Source organism: Oncorhynchus kisutch, linkage group LG9 (genome assembly GCF_002021735.2).
Source record: "Oncorhynchus kisutch isolate 150728-3 linkage group LG9, Okis_V2, whole genome shotgun sequence".
Classification (NCBI taxonomy): Eukaryota; Metazoa; Chordata; class Actinopteri; order Salmoniformes; family Salmonidae; genus Oncorhynchus; species Oncorhynchus kisutch.
In genome coordinates, this window is record NC_034182.2 from 29,758,169 (window position 1) to 29,779,362 (window position 21,194).

A 21,194-nucleotide genomic window follows, 5' to 3' on the forward strand; every position below is an offset into this window, starting at 1 on the left:
AGTCCAGGGGTATGAATACTTTCCTAAAGCACTGTATATCAAATGACCATTTCTCCTTAACGACTGTGCTCTACAGTACGTATATAAACTAAGCTTAAATTCGACTGGCCAGAAAGGGGGAAACTGAGAATACAGATTTCCTGTTTATCAGAAGAAGAACTCATTTTGTTTCTTCGACTGCAAGTGAACCGCAGATTAATCTAGGAGACCTTGAGTGGCACTATATGGACGCAATCAGTAGCAATGCGCCCAAGCCACAATCTCTGACCTTTTGAGTGCCGTCCACATTTTAATTAAGTAGTCTCTAAAATGAAAGCATCTCAGTGCCCCCCACCCCTCTCTGAAACTACCCCACTCTCCCTTTGTAGAATTAACTTTTTTGCCCAGGGAAGTAAATGGGAGACAAACCACATCGGAGCAGTGATTGAATATCGCCGTGGGAAGTTCTTAACAAGGCGGAATTAGGAGGCGTAGTGCAGACACATATGCCTGCCAAATGTAATCTGCTCGTAATAAATGCTTTGCCCTTCATACTGTATGAAGCAACGGACACAAGTATTGGATTCTCACTGTGTTAGTACAACTCACAATGTGTTTGGTTGATTATGATTAAGAAGTTGTGTAAGTTTCCATGTATGCCTTGCATCATGAGACCAAGTTTCATATTCCCTTTTAAACAGTAATGGTTGTGATCTAATGTGTATTTTTTTGCCTTACAGCTCTTGAATCATTGGGACAGTTGCTTGGGTGCTTGAAGGTAGGCTAGTGTGTTTTATCGTGTTTGTGTGGATGTGATAGTGATCTCATATGCAATTTGCAGATACACATCATGATGGTCCATAAGTCACATTGATTCTGTCAGAAACGTCGACCTTTGGTTGACACTAAGTTCATTAGAATGACTCATAGAGACTGACAAAGTTGGCATGTACATTGTCATGTGACAGTGAGTGAGGCTGTGTGTTTGTCAAGTCAAGTCAACTTGTCACATACACATGTTTAGCAGATGTTATTGAGGGTGTAGCGAATTGCTTGTGTTTCTAACTCTAACAGTGCAGTAATATCTAACAATTAATATATAACAATTTCACAGCAATACACACACATCTAAAGTAAAGGAATGGAATTAAGAATATATACATATTTGGGCAAACAATGTCAGAGCGGCATAGACTAAGGTACAGTAGAATAGGATAGAATACAGTATACATATATACATATGAGATGAGTGATGCAAAATATGTCATGCCTGTGTTGAGGATCAGTGAAGTGGAGGTGGGGGCGGCCCGTCAGGAAGTCCAGGACCCAGTTGCACAGGGTGGGGTTCAGACCCAGGGCCTCAAGCTTAATGATGAGCTTGGAGGGTACTATGGTGTTGAATGCTATAGTTAATGATCAGCATTCTTACAAAGGTATTCCTCTTGTCCAGATGGGATACGGCAATGTGCAGTGTGATGGCGATTGCATCATCTGTGGATATATTGGGGCGGTAAGCAAATTGAAGTGGGTCTAGTGTGTCAGGTAAGGTAGAGGTGATATGATCCTTGACTTGTCTCTCAATGTCAGGCAGTTGGTGTAGCAGGTGCATGAAGTCAGGCGCAGGAGAGCAGAGATAAGTGAACAACGCACTTTAATGAAGGCAAATGCACAAAGTAACAAACCCAATGTGCGAACAAAAATAACGGTTGCCACTAAACCCGGGTGAAACAGCACCCGGGAATAAACCAGCCAGAAACATACCAACCTAACAATAAACAATCACGCACAAAGACATGGGGGAAACAGAGGGCTAAATACACAACACATAGTGAGGGAAATTAAACCAGGTGTGTGGGAAAACAAGACAACACAAATGGAAAATGAAAAATGGATCAGCGATGGCTAGAAGACCGGCCACGTCAACCGCCGAACACCGCCCGAACAAGGAGAGGCATCAATTTCGGCAGAATTCGTGACACTCAAAGCACTTCATGATGACAGAAGTGAGTGCGACGGGGCAATGGTCATTTAGTTCAGTTACCTTTGCTTTCTTGGATACAGGAACAATGATGGACATCTTGAAGCATGTGGGGACAGCAGACTGTGATAGGGAGAGAATGAATATGTCTGTAAACAATACAGCCAGGTGGTTTGAGCATGCTCTGAGGATGTGGCTAGGGATGCTGTCTGGGCCGGCAGTTAATGTGCTTAAGTGTCTTAGTCACGTCTGCCATGGAGAAGGAGAGCCCACAGTCCTTGGTAGCGGGCCGTGTCGGTGGCACTGTGTTGTCCAGTTAATGTGCTTAAGTGTCTTAGTCACGTCTGCCATGGAGAAGGAGAGCCCACAGTCCTTGGTAGCGGGCCGTGTCGGTGGCACTGTGTTGTCCTGAAAGCGGGCAAAGGTGTTTAGCTTGTCCAGAAGCAAAACGTGACGTGGCTGGTTTAGTCGGTGATTGTCTGTGACCCTTATGTCTGAGCTGTTGAATTCCGACTCCACTTTGTCTCAAAACTGACGTTTCGTCTGTTTGATTGCCTTACGGAGGGAATAACTACACTGTTTGTATTCTGCCGTATTCCCAGTCATGCCATGGTTAAATGCGATGGTTCGAGTTTTCAGTTTTGTGCGAATGCTGCCATCTGTCCACTTTTTCTGGTTAGGGTAGGTTTTAATAGTCACAGTTGTTACAACATCTCCTATACACTTCCTGATAAACTCAGTCACCGTATTAGTGTATTCGTCAATATTATTCTCGGAGGCTACTCAATATTATTCTCGGATGAACATATCCCAGTCCGCGTGTTCAAAACAATCTTGAAGTGTGGATTCCGATTGGTCAGGCTAGCGTTGAATAGCACGGGTACTTGTCTGAGTTTCTGCCTATAGGAAGGGTGGTGTAAAATGAAGTCGTGATCAGATTTGTTGAAGGGAGGGCGGGGCAGGGCCTTGTAGGCATCCCGGAAGTTGGAGTAGCAGTGGTTGAGTGTTTTAGCAGCGCGAGTACTACAGTCAATGGGTTGATGGAACTTCGGTAACGTTTTCCTCAAATTTGCTTTTTTTCAAATCCCCAGCTACAATAAATGCGGCCTCAGGATATGTGGTTTCCAGTTGGCATAAAGTCCAGTGAGGTTTCTTTGAGGGCCGTCATGGTATCGGCTTGAGGTGGAATACACACGGCTGTGACTATAACCGAAGAGAATTCTCTTGGGAGGTAATACGGTCGGCATTTGATTGTGAGGTATTCTAGGTCAGGTGAACAAAAGTACTTGACTTGATTGTTATCACAATCACACCATGAGTAGTTAATCATAAAACATAAACCCCGGCCCTTCTTCTTCCTGGAGAGATATTTAGTCCTGTCTGCGCGATGAACCCAACTGGCTGTACGGACTCAGACTGAGACTGGATAATATATCATATATAATATACTCGGAAGTGTTGGGTGGTGTGCCCGCCTCCTGAGTCAGCCTAGTTGTCCACTCCGAGTACCTCTCCTCCAACAGCGGTGTTTGGATCGGCCTCTGGAACCAGTTCAATTACCCTGGGGGGTATGAATAAAGGATCCGATTCGGGAAAGTTGTATTCCTGGTCGTAATGCTGGTAATGCTGGTGAGTTACCGCCATATCCAAAAGTTCTTCCCATCTGTATGTAATAACAAAAAAACAAAAAAATACTGCAAAGTTTCCTAAGCGCTAGAAGCACGGCAGCCCTCTCTGTTGGCGCCATTTTTGTGTGTCTGTGTGTGTGGCAAGGGGGCTGTGTGTGTGTGTCTATCTGTATGTGTGCGTGAGGTGAGGGGGGGGGCTGTGTGTTTGACATACTGACATCACAATCTCTGCTCCAGTGTAGCTAGGTCCCACTGTAACATGTTGGTCCTGACCAGTGTTACATCAAATCATTTGGAGAGAATAGCTCTGAGTAATAACACATTTTCAACCCCCATCATATCCCAGCTGTTTTTCTACAATGGAGGCATATCGTGCCATTTTACAGTAGCTGAGTAATAACACATTTTCAACCACCATCATATCCCAGCTGTTTGTCTACAATGGAGGCATATCGTACCATTTTACAGTAGCTGCCTTTTTTTTATTAACTTGAATTGTCTGTGGACTGCATTTGTGCTGGCACAGGCAGAATAGAAGTCTTAGAGAGAGAAAGAATCAGAGAAAACAGAGAGAGAAAGCCCACTGCTGTATTCTCCATACTATTTAATTATAATTGTGCGAGAGATCGGCGTACCGCTTTAGCAGTCGCTGAGTTCTGCCCAGCCAATAAGAACTTGCGCTCAGCTGCATCTGACAGTGATAAATGGCGCCACGGCCGTCTCCCTCGTCCCATCGTCCCTTTTAGCAGCTGAGCGGTGCATTATGGGAATGCACCGAGGCTGGCGCGGCCTTGGAATGGGCCTTCGGGCCGTTCATTAAAAACGCGGATTCACATGGTGACAAGTGTGTGCGCTCGGAGTGTGTGTGTGTGTGTGTGTGTGTGTGTGTGTGTGTGTGTGTGTGTGTGTGTGTGTGTGTGTGTGTGTGTGTGTGTGTGTGTGTGTGTGTGTGTGTGTGTGTGTGTGTGTGTGTGTGTGTGTGATTTAGGAGCTTCTCAACATGAATCAATGATCTCCTTCAAACCAAATAGACATCCAAGTCAATTCACATCCATCCACATCCAAATTGTGAGAACCTGTGGCTATAGATATTGGGCCTTTGAATGTGTGCCAGTTTCCGTTTGACTTCTGCTACACCGCAATATCATGTCATTTGGTTTACCATGACATTTTGTCAGTCAGACAGTCCATGTATTATTGGTTTCCTGCTGATGTTGAACGGAAGGTAACCCCCTTAATGTGGTGAATAACCCATTGAACTTCCATTGAACCCCTGTGAAAGATGCAACAGTAAACATTTGAACCTTTGCTGTGGTGTAAATCTCAAGTTAGCAGCCGCAAAATAACTGCTGCTATTTTACTGTTTATTATCAGATAAAGAATATCAGACCATAGCCTTGTTATTATTGATCTTACTTAATGCTCTTTTCAAAATTAAATCGAAGATATAATGTAACATTTTATTTGGATATTCAGACTGAATTCAACTAGATGGATAAGTGACACAGTTCAGTAATATCCAAACATTAAGAACACCTTCCTAATATTGAGTTGCACCCCACCCTTCTTCCCTTAGAATAGCCTCAATTTGTTTGGCAAGGTCTCTACAAGGTGTGGAAAGCGGTCCACAGGGATGCTGGCCCATGTTGACTCCAATGCTTCCTACGGTTGTGTCAAGTTGGCAGGATGTCCTTTGAGTGGTGGACCATTCTTGATACATACAGGAAACTGTTGAGCGTGAAAAACAGAGCAGCATTGCTGCTCTTGACACAAACTGGTGAGCCTGGCAGCTACTACTATACCCCATTAAAAGGCACTGAAATAATTTGTCTTGCCCATTCACCCTCTGAATGGAACACATTACCCAATCCATGTCTCAACTGTCTCCAGACTTTAAAAATCCTTCTTTATCCTGTTTCCTCTCCTTCATCTACACTGATTTGAAGTGGATTTAACAAGTGACATCACAACAAGGGATCATAGCTTTCACCTGGATTTACCATGTAATGGAAAGAGCAGGTGTTGTATACTCAGAGTATAGGTTATATTATGTTTTAGAAGTAATTATTACACGTACAATGGCAACTCTTTAATTAAGATTCATGTGACAAAAAATGTATTTTAAAAGAGTTTCTATGTATCAACTGAAATGTTTTATTGCAAAAATGTTCATATGCAACCTTTTTCCAAAACCATTGTAATGGATCATACCTCTCAGGAGACTGTATAGGGAAAGCAGCGTGTGGACTTCCGTTAGCCTACATAGGCTTCCTCTGTGTGGTAGTCTCCTACTGTACTGAGGTGTGGTTGAAACAGGCTGAGGTAGTTGAGGCATAATTAGTAATCTGCCTTGGACACGTCAGCTCCTGTTAGTGCTTCTGTTTTAATTCCTTTTGTCTGTTCTCTCCCGATAGCCTTTCCCCGCGCTTCGTAGAGCTGTGTGTGTGTGTGTGTGTGTGTGTGTGTGTGTGAGGTTCCTCTGCACCTGTTTACCATTTTTTTTAAATTATTTGGCCTCCTGCTTTTTCTCCTTCCCTCCTCTATTTTGGATTAATGAAATGGAGGAAATGTCGAATCGTGTCTGAGACCCATTCATCGCATTCATTTTTGGACCAGGCGGCGTACTAGTCAGGCGTGTGTGTGTGTGTGCGTGCGTGTGAAAGAGATAATTTGTGTAAGTGTGTCAGTTGAGTGAATAGCAGAGTCTGTGCACTTATGGGCATATTTGTGTGATATGAGTGTTTGTGTTTGTGTGTGTGTAAACATGCGTCTCAGGCGGGGGCAAGTTGATGAAAGGCGCTTTGAAGATGCACGGCTAGAAGGGAAACCCTCTCCATCCACCTCTCTCTCCTTTCCCCTCTCTCTCTCTATCCTCTCTTTCCCTCCTGCTCTCCATCCACCTCTCTCTCCATCCACCTCTCTCTCCTTTCCCCTCTCTCTCTCTATCCTCTCTTTCCCTCCTGCTCTCGCTCCAACCTCTCTCTCCATTTTCTCTCTCTCTCATTCTCTCTCTCTCTCTCCCTCCATGCCTCACCTCAGTGCCAGTGTTGGCTGAACTCTTGCTTTCCCTAGATGTAGGGTTGGCAGGGCTGGACTGAAGGACGATGCATCGGGCATGTGAATTAGTCTGGAAGGGGTAGGGGAGACATCCCTGGAAATCAGGGATTACTCTACCCGTGGATTAAAGGCTACATTAGATACATGTGACACATCAATCAGAGTGGAGACTGCAATATCACATGCCATATGAGTTATTACATGCATATCCATGCTTATTCATTTGGTATAACATCTTCATAAGCACTTTGGGGTGTTGTGGTATTATTAGCTCATCTATGTCTGTAGAGATGGGACTCTTAGTAATAATATTGCGTGACTAAGATGATTGAATGGCAACATAACTTTAAAAGATAAACAGTTTAAGCAAAGTTAAACAGCTAGTAACCAAATAGTTTTAATTTCTCCATTTATTTAGTCTTTAACTATCCAGTGAACCCTCTTTGTGATAAAACCCACGGTAACAGCCTTCATAGAGGGTATCTAATTGTTAAGTGCTACCAAATTCACCTTTGCAAGAAAGATCACTTGATATTCCATCCTTTCTTCTGTTGGTTCTCTTCCGTCACACTCCACTTAGCATTTTAAGTTACCGACACAACTTAGTCCAACTGAGCAGTGGGGTTCAGGTGTGAGTTGCAGTATGGGTTGCTGCCGGCGGCTGTTTTAGCTAACACTCCCTTAGCTGTAACACATGGCTGACAGAGGATAGCTATTGTTCCCTTTTTGGCTTGTCATGCTATTTGGGCCCGATAGATAGAGACACAGGGCTATGTGCACATACGACACTGTGTATGATGTTATTGTGTTGGATTGTTGTATTGCAATGTAGTTCTGCACAAATGTTGAAATGTGAACATTGTTATATTTGTCTACACATCTGTCTATCTGTCTGTCTCTCTTGCGCTTTCTCTCTGTCTGTTTATCTATACTTGTAGGGTCTTAATTAGAGCCAGTTTGCTACCGGAGGAAATTAAGCTTGTTGAGAGAATGTGAAGGTGAAGCTGGTTGAGAGAATGCCAAGAGTGTGCAAAGCTGTAATCAAGGCAAAGAGTGGCTCCTTTGAAGAATCTCAAATATATCATATATTTTAATTTGTTAAACACTTGTTTGGTTACTACATGATTCCGTATGTGTTATTTCATAGTTTTGATGTCTTCACTATTAGTCTAGAATGTAGAAAATAGTCAAAATAAAGAAAAACCCTTGAATGAGTAGGTGTTCTAAAACATTTGACCGGTATTGCAGATAAGTAGTGCACTATGTAGAGAATGAAGTGCCAATTGGGACGCAGACTTCATCTGTTCCCTACTCCCTCAAATCCCAGCAGAATTGGCTGATTGTAATTCACAGGCCATTGTTTGGAGAGGTCGGGCGGCTTGTTTGCTATTGATTTTATCTAAAGGCTCCTATATTTTACTGTGCACATATCAGAGCAATTGTTTTGAAGTATGCAGGGAAATCAATAACCCTAGCTGAGGGGCCCGTCTTTCCCGCGCGCCTTTCAATGGCTCCAATTTATGTTTTAATTACCATGATCTACTCAGGAGTTTGAAGCTCGACGTGGGTTCTCAGAGTGCACCTCCCAATCATGACCTACATTCCACACTTTTCACTTGGATGAGTCTTTCTCATCCACGTATCATTCATTGTAGGAGCACATCAAACGTACTTTAGTGGACAAACAACCGTATAATTGTGGTCTCCATATGAATATATCAGTTAACACCACGGGTCCTAGACAGATTGTATGCCTCCTGTGTCTTTATTAGAGATAGTCAGCTGAACTCATGCCATTAGGAATGATTGGCCAACTTACTCTGCCATAAAAGTGGCTGCTGCTGGTTGAGCTGAAAGCAGTCAAATATATTTATATTGAGTCCTATAATTAAGACAGATCAATACAACTGCAGTAACTCTTACTCCTGATTCCCAGGGTGGTGTGTGTGTGTGTGTGTGTGTGTGTGTGTGTGTGTGTGTGTGTGTGTGTGCGTGTGTGTGTGTGTGTGTGTGTGTGTGTGTGTGTGTGTGTGTGTGTGTGTGTGTGTGTGTGTGTGTGGAGGGGGGTGGTTCGGTGGGTGTGTGCGGATGTGTGCGGATGTGTGTGTCAGTGTCAGTGTAAGAAAGAGAGAGAGAGTGTTTGTGTGTGTGTGTGTCAGAGGGGCCGTGAACCCGTCACACAAGCATACACCACACACTCAGCCTGTGAAATTACTACCCAGTCTTATCATAGTCGGATCAGTGGGTCTCTTTTGAAATCTGCTATGTTCCATTAACAGCAATGTGATATACGTTGTCATTGGCGAGAATGTACTTTATGATGTTTTATGGAGTGTTGTGCCTATAAAGTAACGCTAATCAATGCCTTATACCGTATACAGAGTAAGTTAGCATTGTAGCAATAGAAGATAACACAAGGTCACACAATTCACTATGTTAGGCTGTAATTTATCAAAAGTGGTATCTATCAAAGCATCTGACAAGTTAGGGAAAAGTAGTCTTCACACATTGCAGTAAAGCACTTCAGTTTGTGCCCAGAAACATGACCGATCCCAGAAATATCCCAAGGGATTCCACTTTACCCCCAAGGTATCCTCAAATACCATCTTGTATATAACAGAGCCCTATAGTGTGCTGTTTGTCAAGCCTCTTAAACATCACAGTTGTATCTTAATACAGTGCGGGAAGAATCCTACAGTATCTGTCAAGCGACAGCTGGCACCAGTGACGTGGTTTGGAAGGCTGCAGACAAATGAATCATCTACATCTAGACACTGACAGTACTTTAGCGAGCTGTGTTTCATCAGAGTCTGCCTCTTGTTATGTGTATCATCAGGATGGCATCTCTGTGGTGGCAAACAAACTGGTCAGGATGATTTAATGGAAAAGGACAAACTGTTGTGAGTGGAGTAGATGCATTCTTACCCAAAGCAATTCAAGTGCATTTATCAGACTTTTGATGAATGAATGGTGTCGTTTATGGTAATGGCTACCAACAAGATGCAATGCATCTGATGCGTTCATGATATACGATTAATAAGTGTACCTGACAATTGACATGTCATGAATGCTTATAACACGTCTTGGAACACACAATCAGTATAATTAAGGACTTATTCACAGACCGTTACACAAAAAAACGTCACCCAATCAACAAGTCTGACTCATCAATCGATCGCTCCAGCTGGCCTGGTTCATTTCCTTTTTCTCCGTCTCCCTTATTCCCTTTGAAAAAGGCTAGCTAGTGATTAGTGATCGCTATAGCAAGGAGACTGACCCTTCCTCCTTCCCTTCTTGCTTCAGACCTTCTCATATTCTAAAGCCCAGCACCAGGGGCCGAACTTATCAGCTACAGGGGATCAGGCAATCTCCTCCACTTCAGAACGGGAGTCCATTGTGTCCGACTGCTGTCTCTGGATAATCTGTGTGGCTAGCTGACAGATATGCCGTGGACACACACACACTCACGCACAGATCTACTGGGGTCAAGCACGATAACAGGATTACAGGGAGAGATGGAGGTCCGGGTCTGGGTCTTGTTAAAGAAAAGGAGAGAGGGGATGGAGAGATAGAAGCAGAGGGGATGTAGAGATAGAAGCAGAGTGGATGAAAGAGAGAAGGGACTGGTATTAGGTGCGATTGAGCGCTTGTCGGGGTTTTGGCTGGAGATTAAGATGAGGGAGGAGATTGAGTGTCGGTCCACACACACAGACAGACACACACACACATACACACCATTCCCTTCCACTACCTTATAAAGTTAATTAAATATGCCATCAAATTAAATGTCCAATCAAACAGCATTGCACATAGGTCAACCTACAATGGCAGACTGTGAAAACAGCAGACAGTCATTTAGTCCAGCCATTATGCTATACTCCCTTGGTTTTTCTTAGCCACAAAACGTTTTATTTGAAAAATATTACTCAATGAGAGAGAGAGAGAGAGAGAGAGAGAGAGAGAGAGAGAGAGAGAGAGAGAGAGAGAGAGAGAGAGAGAGAGAGAGAGAGAGAGAGAGAGAGAGAGAGAGAGAGAGAGAGAGAGAGAGAGAGAGAGAGAGAGAGAGAGAGAGAGAGAGAGAGAGAGAGAGAGAGAGAGAGAGAGAGGTCAAGCAGAACTCTAAGAGGCCGTGATGCACATACAGAGACCCTGGGAGGCAGTGTGGTAGGCAGTGACACAGAGCTAATGCCTTGTCACACAGACTGTCAGCAGATTAGCCAGTGGATTACACCACAGCCATTAGATGTGCATGGAGCGAAAGGGCACAAACACAGGAGAGGAGAAGAGAGGGAATGGGGGAGGTGTGGATGGGAGGGTGGCAAGAGAATGGAGAGAAGGGAGGGCAGGAGAAGAGGGAATGGGGAAAAGATAAATGTGGAAAAGAGAGTGGAGGAAAATAGAGGAGAGTGGAGAGTAGGCAGTAAAGAGAGGAAGAGAAAATGATATGGGAAGGAAGTTGTTTGGAGATGGTAAGAATAGATCAACATGAAAAGTGGCGTGGAGAGAATAGAGAAGAGAAGAGGAAAAATAAAAAGTGATAAGATAGGGGTTGGAGGGGAATGGAGACGAGGTAGAAAATGCAGAGAAGAGAAGTGGAAAGTGTATAGTGGCTCAAAAGTAGGAGGAGAGGATGGGAGGAAAACAGAGGACAAGAGGGGCGAGGAGGAGAAATGGAAAAAGTGAGTGCATGCACAATTGCACCGAGAGGAAGGGTGGAGAGGAGAGAAGAGGGATGGAAATGAGGGGACCCGGGGAAAATTAGAAGAGGAAGAGAGGAAAGAGAGGAGAAGAGAAGGAGGAACAAGTACATTTAGAAGTAGAAGAGAGAAACACACATGGTGAACAGAGATATAAAACATTGAGACTAATTGATGTTGAAGAACAGCAGATGAAAAGAAGAGAAGTGCTAAGAAGAGAGGGGAAAAGGTGAAGATATAGAACCAGGAAAGGCATTAGAAAAGAAGTTGTTTCAACCAGTTGACATCGAGAACTGCCCATCCTCTACTATGTTCATCCGTCAAGTCAGTCCAGATCAAATCCAAAGTGACCTATCGGTTAATCATGACGTCGATGTGGGTATTATCTGGATTAGAAATACAAAATAAACACAGGGAGTGACGCAGAATATTTCATACGAAATGTTGTCACATAATGTGCATGTTCTGGTCATACTCTCCAAGATAATATTGACATCTTAGTTGTGCATATACAAACCCACCCTGTCGAACCTTATGTAACAGCAACATTGTCTGTCAGAGAGATTATTGTCTGTGCGTGCAATGTAAAGTCTGGATCAGAAATGATGTTGTGTTGCGTTACAATTACAGCATTGATTTTCAGCATGTGAAACTTGGCTCTGGTGTTGGTACAGTGAAGCGAAGATTACGTGTAATAGATATGACATGTTGTGCAATGGGGGGGCGTGTATTGACATAAGCCTTGTGTACCCTCCACTCCACGTTAAGCTGAAGCAGACAGCTTTGGGACCGAAGTCGGAACGTTCATGGAATATGTTTGCTTAATGCCCTCATTCGGAGAAAGTGAGACGCACAGTGAACTAGTGAAAGAAAGGTTTTCCATTTAGAACATTGCATTGATGGTTGTATTAGCTATAATTGGGTGAACGTGCGTGCCTATTGTCAGTTGTTATGACGTTCTATGATATTGTTATAAATGTCTTGTGACATCAGATCATTGCTCAGTAGTTGACCGGAGTAACCATGCAAAGAGAATACAAAAAAAGGATTAAAAACATTTAAAGGACATACCCAAGCTCACATCAAGTGTCACAAACATTTAGAACACCTATCAAGAAAAGTGTTCCCAATTTACCTCCATTCCAGTCAGATGAGATTGATCATCCACATTACCAATCCCCAACACTCGGCTCCAGTGAGGAGGTGTCAGCCATCTCAGCTGGTGTTTTTGCTTGGGATAATCAACTTGCCATCCCCGCCACAATACCCCACTCCCCCAGTCTAATGAGCTGTAATTGCCCCTGTGTGGGCTTCTTTGGGAACCATAGTTATCGAAGAGAAAGAGGAAATATGGCAGGTTAACTAGGGCTAATGGGAATTTCTGATGTGCATTGTGAGGGGTGATTGGGTTGATAAATGTCTCACGTATCATGGAGTGTATCTGTATATGAGCTGCTGTACAGAATATATGGTATGCAGTGTGAATGCTCAACACAGAGAATCCATGCAAACACATGGAGTGAGTGTGTGTGAGTGTGTGTGTGTGTGTGACAGGAAGCCTTTCAGGGCACATTTGCTGGTTGAGTGATTTGAATGTGTGATCCTTCCTTGGAATGAGCTGAGTCTTAGGAAAGCCATGGCGGGTGGAGGGGGGTCTAGATGGGTTAACCCCCCAGTGTTATTTAGACAGTTATTATGATAAGCACCACACACACACGTGCACGCACCCGCGCGGATGAACGCACACAATGACACAAACATTCATATGCATATACACACACACACGCTCACACAAGCACATAAACACACACACAGATGCTCATGTAGCATCGACGCAGTCACATGAAGCACATGCACAAGGTGGAAATTGACAACCTATAAAACAAGTTCTAACACACTAAGTCCCAACTCATCTGGGATGGGAGCCATTTTCCTCTTTTAAAAGTCTCCACATTCAGAGTACCCAGATGAAAGTTGGGTTTGCACTGAATTAGCCAGTGAGAAAACTAAATTTCCTTTGCGATTTTACGAGCGTTTAATTTGAAACAATTAAGATATTATAGGCGCCAGGGATACACTAAACCGAGAGGCAGCTGGGAGCAATCCCATAAACCCTTCGGCCCGTGAACGAGTCACCTTGCCTTTCTCTCTCTCGGCTCGCCTCCTTTGCACTATTCCTCTCCCTCACCACTGGCTTCCCCTCGCCTTCCTCTTCTCTATCTCTAATTTCCTCCCCTCATGTTCCTCCTCTCTCTCTCCTGCTTGCCTCCCATCTCTGTCTCTCTCCTCTTGCCTCCCTTCCCATTCCTCCTCTGTCTCTCTACAGTATCTCTGCTTGCCTCCCCTTGCGTTCTTCCTATTTCTCTCTCCACCTGCCTCCCTTCCCGTTTCTCCTCTCTCTCTCCTCTCTCTCCACCCGTTCCTCCTCTCTCCACCTGCCTCCCTTCCCGTTCCTCCTGTCTCCACCTGCCTCCCTTCCCGTTCCTCCTCTCTCTCTCCTCTCTCTCCACCCGTTCCTCCTCTCTCCACCTGCCTCCCTTCCCGTTCCTCCTCTCTCCACCTGCCTCCCTTCCCGTTCCTCCTCTCTCTCTCCTCTCTCTCCACCCGTTCCTCCTCTCTCCACCTGCCTCCCTTCCCGTTCCTCCTCTCTCCACCTGCCTCCCTTCCCGTTCCTCCTCTCTCTCTCCTCTCTCTCCACCCGTTCCTCCTCTCTCCACCTGCCTCCCTTCCCGTTTCTCCTCTCTCTCTCCTCTCTCTCCACCCGTTCCTCCTCTCTCCACCTGCCTCCCTTCCCGTTCCTCCTCTCTCTCTCCTCTCTCTCCACCCGTTCCTCCTCTCTCCACCTGCCTCCCTTCCTGTTTCTCCTCTCTCTACTCTCTCTCCACCCGTTCCTCCTCTCTCCACCTGCCTCCCTTCCCGTTCCTCCTCTCTCTCTCCTCTCTCTCCACCCGTTCCTCCTCTTTCCACCTGCCTCCCCTCGCGTTCCTCCTCTCTCTCTCCTCTCTCTCCACCCGTTCCTCCTCTCTCCACCTGCCTCCCCTCGCGTTCCTCCTCTCTCTCTCCTCTCTCTCCACCCGTTCCTCCTCTCTCCACCTGCCTCCCTTCCCGTTCCTCCTCTCTCTCTCCTCTCTCTCCACCCGTTCCTCCTCTCTCCACCTGCCTCCCTTCCCGTTCCTCCTCTCTCTCTCCTCTCTCTCCACCCGTTCCTCCTCTCTCCACCTGCCTCCCTTCCCGTTCCTCCTCTCTCTCTCCTCTCTCTCCACCCGTTCCTCCTCTCTCCACCTGCCTCCCCTCGCGTTCCTCCTCTCTCTCTCCTCTCTCTCCACCCGTTCCTCCTCTCTCCACCTGCCTCCCTTCCCGTTTCTCCTCTCTCTCTCCTCTCTCTCCACCTGCCTCCCCTCGCATTCCTCCTCTCCGACTCCGCTTTCTTGAAGTGCCGCCTGACGTAGGTAGCATTCAGCCTCGTCAAACACATATAAACTTACTTAGCCTCCCCTTGGCTTCTACAAGCTCTCCTACAGTACCTTCACCAACCAATCAAGTGCCTCTCAAATGGATCCGTTGGCTGCCTATCTGAAGGCCTAATTGTGTCAAGATGGTGAAAGGAGGAAGCGAGGACATTTTCCATTACAACTTTGATGATGTCAGTGGATGAATAATTAGCATGTGTGTTATTTATTACAGTATGGAAGAGAAAGAGTGAGGGAGAGCAAAAGGAAGATGTAAACTATAGGGGGCAGCAAACAGTAAGAGGTTCGTACATTATCACAATGAATTAATAATAATCATAATACATGGGACATAAATGGCGCTTTACAATTTTTTTATAGGGGTTGATACATATATGTTACAGGAAATTGGAACCTCTTTGCTATACTGAGTGTACAAAACACAAACAATAACCACTCTCTCCATGACAGACTGACCAGGTGAATCCAGGTGAAAACTATGATCCCTTATTGATGTCACTTGTTAAATTCACTTCAATCAGTGTAGATGAATTGGAGGAGACAGGTTAAAGAAGGATTTTTAAACCTGGGGGGGGGGGGGGGTTCTTAATGTTTTGTACACTCGGTGTATACAGATGTAGGATCACAGATGTAGGATCTTAATTTGATCACTTTTTTGTTTCTGAAATACACTTATAGTGTATTTAAGGTTTAACATCTTGCGTCGAGCAATCCCGTATCCGGGAGCGTAATCATAGCCTCAAGCTCATTACCATAACGCAACGTTAACTATTCATGAAAATCGCAAATGAAATGAAATAAATATATTGGCTCACAAGCTTAGCCTTTTGTTAACAACACTGTCATCTCAGATTTTCAAAATATGCTTTTCAACCATAGCTACACAAGCATTTGTGTAAGAGTATTGATAGCTAGCATAGCATTAAGCCTAGCATTCAGCAGGCAACATTTTCACAAAAACAAGAAAAGCATTCAAATAAAATCATTTACCTTTGAAGAACTTCGGATGTTTTCAATGAGGAGACTCTCAGTTAGATAGCAAATATTCCGTTTTTCCAAAAATATTATTTGTGTAGGAGAAATCACTCCGTTTTGTTCATCACGTTTGGCTAAGATAAAAAATATGAAAATTCAGTCATTACAATGCCAAACTTTTTTCCAAATTAACTCCATAATATTGACAGAAACATGGCAAACGTTGTTTAGAATCAATCCTCAAGGTGTTTTTCACATATCTATTCGATGGTAAATCATTCGTGGCAGTTGGGTTTCTCCTCTGAAGCAAATGGAAAAATGCACGCAGCTTCGACGGAGGACACCAAGCGGGCACCTGGTAAATGTAGTCTCTTATGGTCAATCTTCCAATGATATGCCTACAAATACGTCACAATGCTGCAGACACCTTGGGGAAACGACAGAAAGTGGAGGCTCATTCCTGGCGCATTCACAGCCATATAAGGAGACATTGGAACACAGCGCCTTCAAAATCTGGGCCATTTCCTGTTTGAAATTTCATCTTGGTTTCGCCTGTAGCATCATTTCTGTGGCACTCACAGATAATATCTTTGCAGTTTTGGAAACGTCAGAGTGTTTTCTTTCCAAAGCTGTCAATTATATGCATAGTCGAGCATCTTTTCATGACAAAATATCTTGTTTAAAACGGGAACGTTTTTTTATCCGAAAATTAAAAGATGCGAAGAAGTTAAAAAGGCTTCTAAAGTTAGTCATTTCCACCTTAAAATGTCAGACTTGAAAAATGTATCAACCCCTACTAAAAGTTTCCATTATTATTATTTGAAATAATGTTCACATTTCCTGTTTTCCTGCTGTAGCAAACTGGCTCAAATTAAGATCCTACATCTGTACAAAGTTCAACCATATTCCTAGTTAGAAAACAACATTAATATTTGACTACACTTGTAGATAATTTTATAATCTCATCAAAATGAGAACACTGAATGACCATTAACTATTCATTAAGTACCAATAGTAATATAAATCCATGTATGTATAGCATCAATGACCTTGCACCATCCCTTACTTCAATGGACACGACACCCTGTTTGTTTGTGCAGAACTCACATCACTCCCCAAACATCAAACTTCATGTTTACTCTCTCAAACACTCTTCCATCAATCCTCCCTCAATCCCTCTCCCCCCACCCCCCTCCATAGAGGGGCATCGGAGGTGTGAAATTGATAAAGGGGCGCTTGTGAAAATGTCATAGGGGAATTGGCCGGTAGGCTCTCGACTTTGTGCTGTTGGGTGCGGGGGGGGTGATGGATCGGGCTGGTCAAAAACGCCTTTTCATGGACACTGAACTGTAAAATGGAGGACCCGGGCAGACACAATAGCCGTGATCAATTGGCCACGCCCGGAGAGTTCTGGTTAATGCCTGTTGCTGCACGGTGAGTGGTGAGCCTGGCTATGTACACACAGAAAAGAGAGAGAGAGCATGGGAGGGTCATATCATGACAGAATCAGCTTTTGGGAGGGGAGGGGAATGGGTAGAGAGAGTAGAGTGGATGATAGGTGAGGAAGAGAGGCAGAGGAAGGTGGAGAGATAGAGAGGGTGGAGTGGAGGATATGTGAGGGAGCGAGGCAGAGAGAGGAGGAGAGATAGAGAGAGTAGAGTGGAGGATAGGTGAGGAAGAGAGGCAGAGAGAGAGAGAGTGGAGGATATCTGAGGAAGAGAGGCAGAGAGAGAGTAGAGGATAGGTGAGGAAGAGAGGCAGAGAGAGAGTAGAGGATAGGTGAGGAAGAGAGGCAGAGAGAGTAGATTGGAGGATAGATGAGGAAGAGAGGCAGAGAGAGTAGAGTGGGGGATATGTGAGGAAGAGAGGCAGAGATGCAGAGAGAGAGTAGAGTGGATAGGTGAGGAAGAGAGGCAGAGAGAGAGAGAGTGGAGTGGATAGGTGAGGAAGAGGCAGAGAGAGAGAGTGGAGGATAGATGAGGCAGAGAGAGGGGGTGAGGTAAAGTGAGTAGAATGGAGGATAGGTGAGGAAGAGAGGCAGAGAGAGAAAGAGTAGAGTGGAGGATAGATGAGGCAGAGAGAGGGGGTGAGGTAAAGCGAGTAGAGTGGAGGATAGGTGAGGAAGAGGCAGAGAGAGAGAGTAGAGGATAGGTGAGGAAGAGCGGCAGACAGAGCGTAGAGTAGAGGATAGGTGGGGAAGAGAGGCAGAGAGAGAGTAGAGTGGAGGACAAATCCTCATACACACACACCAATCCATACCACCACATCAACCAATGCAGATCTGCACCGTATCCCCACTCCGCTGAATCGTTTCTTGGGACTTGGTTCTCTCTCCATGGTCTCTCCCTCTGCTGTCAAAGAGAAGACAATATTCTTCAGCAGACAGGAACTGTCAGAACAACCACACTGCACGGCCACTGCCACTGCACGCCATGCTTCCACGTTAACCCAATTCAGCTCTAATGTAATCTGATTGCCTTTCAAGCCCATCACAAGACATCCTGAATCCACGTTAAACCCGAACAGAGCTCCGAGCTCTTTCAGTGCCTGTCTCGATCGCGAAGTGTGATGGATCTTTTGTAATAAGGCATTATCTAATAATGATGACTGTGCATACTTCACTGTAAGGACCAGGTTACTGACTATGACCATGCCTCGGGCAAAAATAGGTCACTACAAATGCATTGCCGGTAGAAGATGAGTTGTTACTCACATGTCAAGGTAGAATGGGTTAGTAGAAGTGAACACAACCAAGTTCATATACAGTAGAACTAGGGCAGATTAATAAATATATAGCCTCTCTATCTGGTTCAAATTCAGTACAGTTTCATATTGTGTTACAGTACAGTTGGGGGCATTGCTATAAAAAGTCATTTTAAAGCAATATTACAGATTGTGTAAGATTTAACAATAGGGCTGCTTGGATTCAAGTCAGTATATCAACAATATATCAACAGCACTCAACCCAAATGAAACGTAATCATTGCAATCCTTCTTTTTCAAGGTTCGAGGGCGAACTTAGCAACGGCTCCAAACAAAGTCTCATAGCCCTCTTCTGTGTCTTTTTTCGTATCATGAACTCAGCAATCATTAAGTGTTCAAATCTCGACAAACTGTTAATTGACCATTAAGTAAGACAATACGTTTCACCGTCCGCCAACGCATTCTGAGACGTTCTGAGAAGAGAGACACACTGGGTTTCTTGGCAGAGATTCGCGCTGGGGTTTTGTTGGGTGTTTGGCGTACGTTGTCAGGCCTTTGGGGTATTGTCTGTAATATCACCTTGGTGGTTGGTTGTCACCTTCGGCATTTAGCCGAATTGTTGTGCTTGGCCAGTGGCCATTTACAAGTCAATTCTGTCTGTCGTCTCGACACGTCGGATTACATTTATCCGCTTAGGAGATCGTTATCCAAAGAGTGAGAGGCAATAGCCTGATGGCAGGGAATTAATTTTTACGATGACTGGTTTACTTGATTGGAAAAAGGGTGGGTTTTAACGGCACATTGCGGTGAGGGTGGATCGTCTCTAAGGAATTGAATGGAGGTTGTTTTTGGTGGGGATACAAGTTCTGTCGCTCTGCCCCTGGGTTATAAATAGTGTTGTCCTGAGATGCACAAACAGAGAGTAACGACGTGACGTAGGATCATCTATAAAGGCACAGCACCTTGGCAAGGATACACACACCTTGACCTTGGCCTTGGCAGGGTTCTGTATAAGGATGTATAAGGATTACATATGGGATATTCCTGCATGGTCTCGCTATATGACATCTGTTAGAACTCCCTGTGTAGTCCTAATGTGAAAAGGTATTGATTTGCCCATAATACACATGTTAGAAGGGGTCAATCCATTTGAACTCAATCATTTCTTGTTATTAATTGGAAATTATACTCATAAATTGGAGAGAAAATACTCATCACGAAATAATGGACAATTCATTCATACTGTACATGATTCATTGATCCAAAGTTGGATAAAATGCTCGATCTTGACACAACTGAACGCAGTATGTGCTGGTGGGCCTTTGTGGGAAATCTATGACTTTATCGATCAGTAGCTCTTTTAACTCTCTATCTAACTTGTGTAACAAGGAAATCGATTTGGTATCCGACTTCTTTTCCTCCACTGGACATTGTGAACTCACACAACAACAAGTTGGAGCTTTGAGAGGTGGTTTATATCCTTGCTGAGATAAACACTACCCCAGTATAGGAGAAGTCTTGTCCAAGTCAATACATTGATTTGCGGCATAACAGCTGTCATATAGTCTGGCTCATGGCTCAGAGAGAGACCACTGAGGTAGGAGGCTGGTGCCCACACAAGCCCCAGATTGACTTAGTAGTTTTTGATAAAGTGTCTGTTATTCAGGACATTCTATCCCCACTGTCTCTATACTCATTATTTAGCAAGCTCCAAAACGACAGTAACACCCTTTCAACCAATGAGTTACAGCTGTTCATTCATGATAATTAACTGTCAATATATTACGTGTAAGCCGTTGCAACCTCGTGAAAGGATACCTTATTGTAAAGCGTTGCCAATATAAATACCGTCATTTGGGTTGATAAAGTCAACAAAACTATAATATATTTGCTGTGTAAAAAAAACGAACAAACATGGCTACCAGTTCAGATCAGCCTTGTGTTCAATATAATTGCAGGTAATCAAAGGCACCAATTTGCATTATGGGACTTGATGATGTTTCCAATAAAGCATACCAAAGGGACCGCCCACAAACGAGGATATTCAAAAGCTCGTCAGTGTTTTTGTGATTAGTCAAGGTCTCCAGAGATCTACTGAACCACGGTGGGGGTGGAAAGTTCGACACTGATCTCGTTGTCGTTGTTGCACTGTTTGTCTAGATAACCTGGTTCAAAGCGTTCATAGACATTACCCTGAAGAAGGCACAGTGATTCTGAAACGTTGCTGTTCTACCCAATAAGTTACTGGGAGTTCATGTATATAGAGTGTGCAGCTCTCTTTATTTACTTTTGTTGTTGTTAACATCTAGCATGTGGTGGTGAAGCCATAATGGGTGGAAGGGTTTCCCACTTTATATATTGTAATGTAGGTACACGGTGATGAACCGTGTGGCTCAGTTGGTAGAGCGTGGCACTAGCATTGCCAGCATTGTGGGTTTGATTCCCACAGGGGACAAGTGCAAATATACGGCATGTGTTTAGTATTTAGAGCGTTGGGCCAGTAACTGAAAGGTTGCTAGGTTGAATCACTGAGCTGACAAGGTAAAAATATGTCTTCTGCCCCTGAACAAGGCACTGAACCCACTGTTCCTAGGCCGTCATTGTGAATAAGAATGTATTCTTAACTGACTTGCCTAGTTAAATACAAATAAATGTGTGCCCTCTCTACTGTAAGTTGCTCTGGATGTCAGCTAAATTACAAAAAAAT

General features: G+C 44.2%; 1 protein-coding gene across 30 annotated transcripts in view; it reads left to right on the top strand.

Moving 5' to 3' along the window:
• The window catches only part of LOC109897033 (receptor-type tyrosine-protein phosphatase delta), a 593,471-nt gene that overhangs the window by 363,415 nt on the left and 208,862 nt on the right, over window positions 1-21,194 (top strand). For all 30 annotated transcript variants that reach the window (XM_031832363.1, XM_031832396.1, XM_031832394.1 and 27 more), the window contains exon 9: window positions 720-757. The gene's annotated coding sequence lies outside the window, so the exon portion shown is untranslated. The remainder of the gene's footprint in view (window positions 1-719; window positions 758-21,194) is intronic.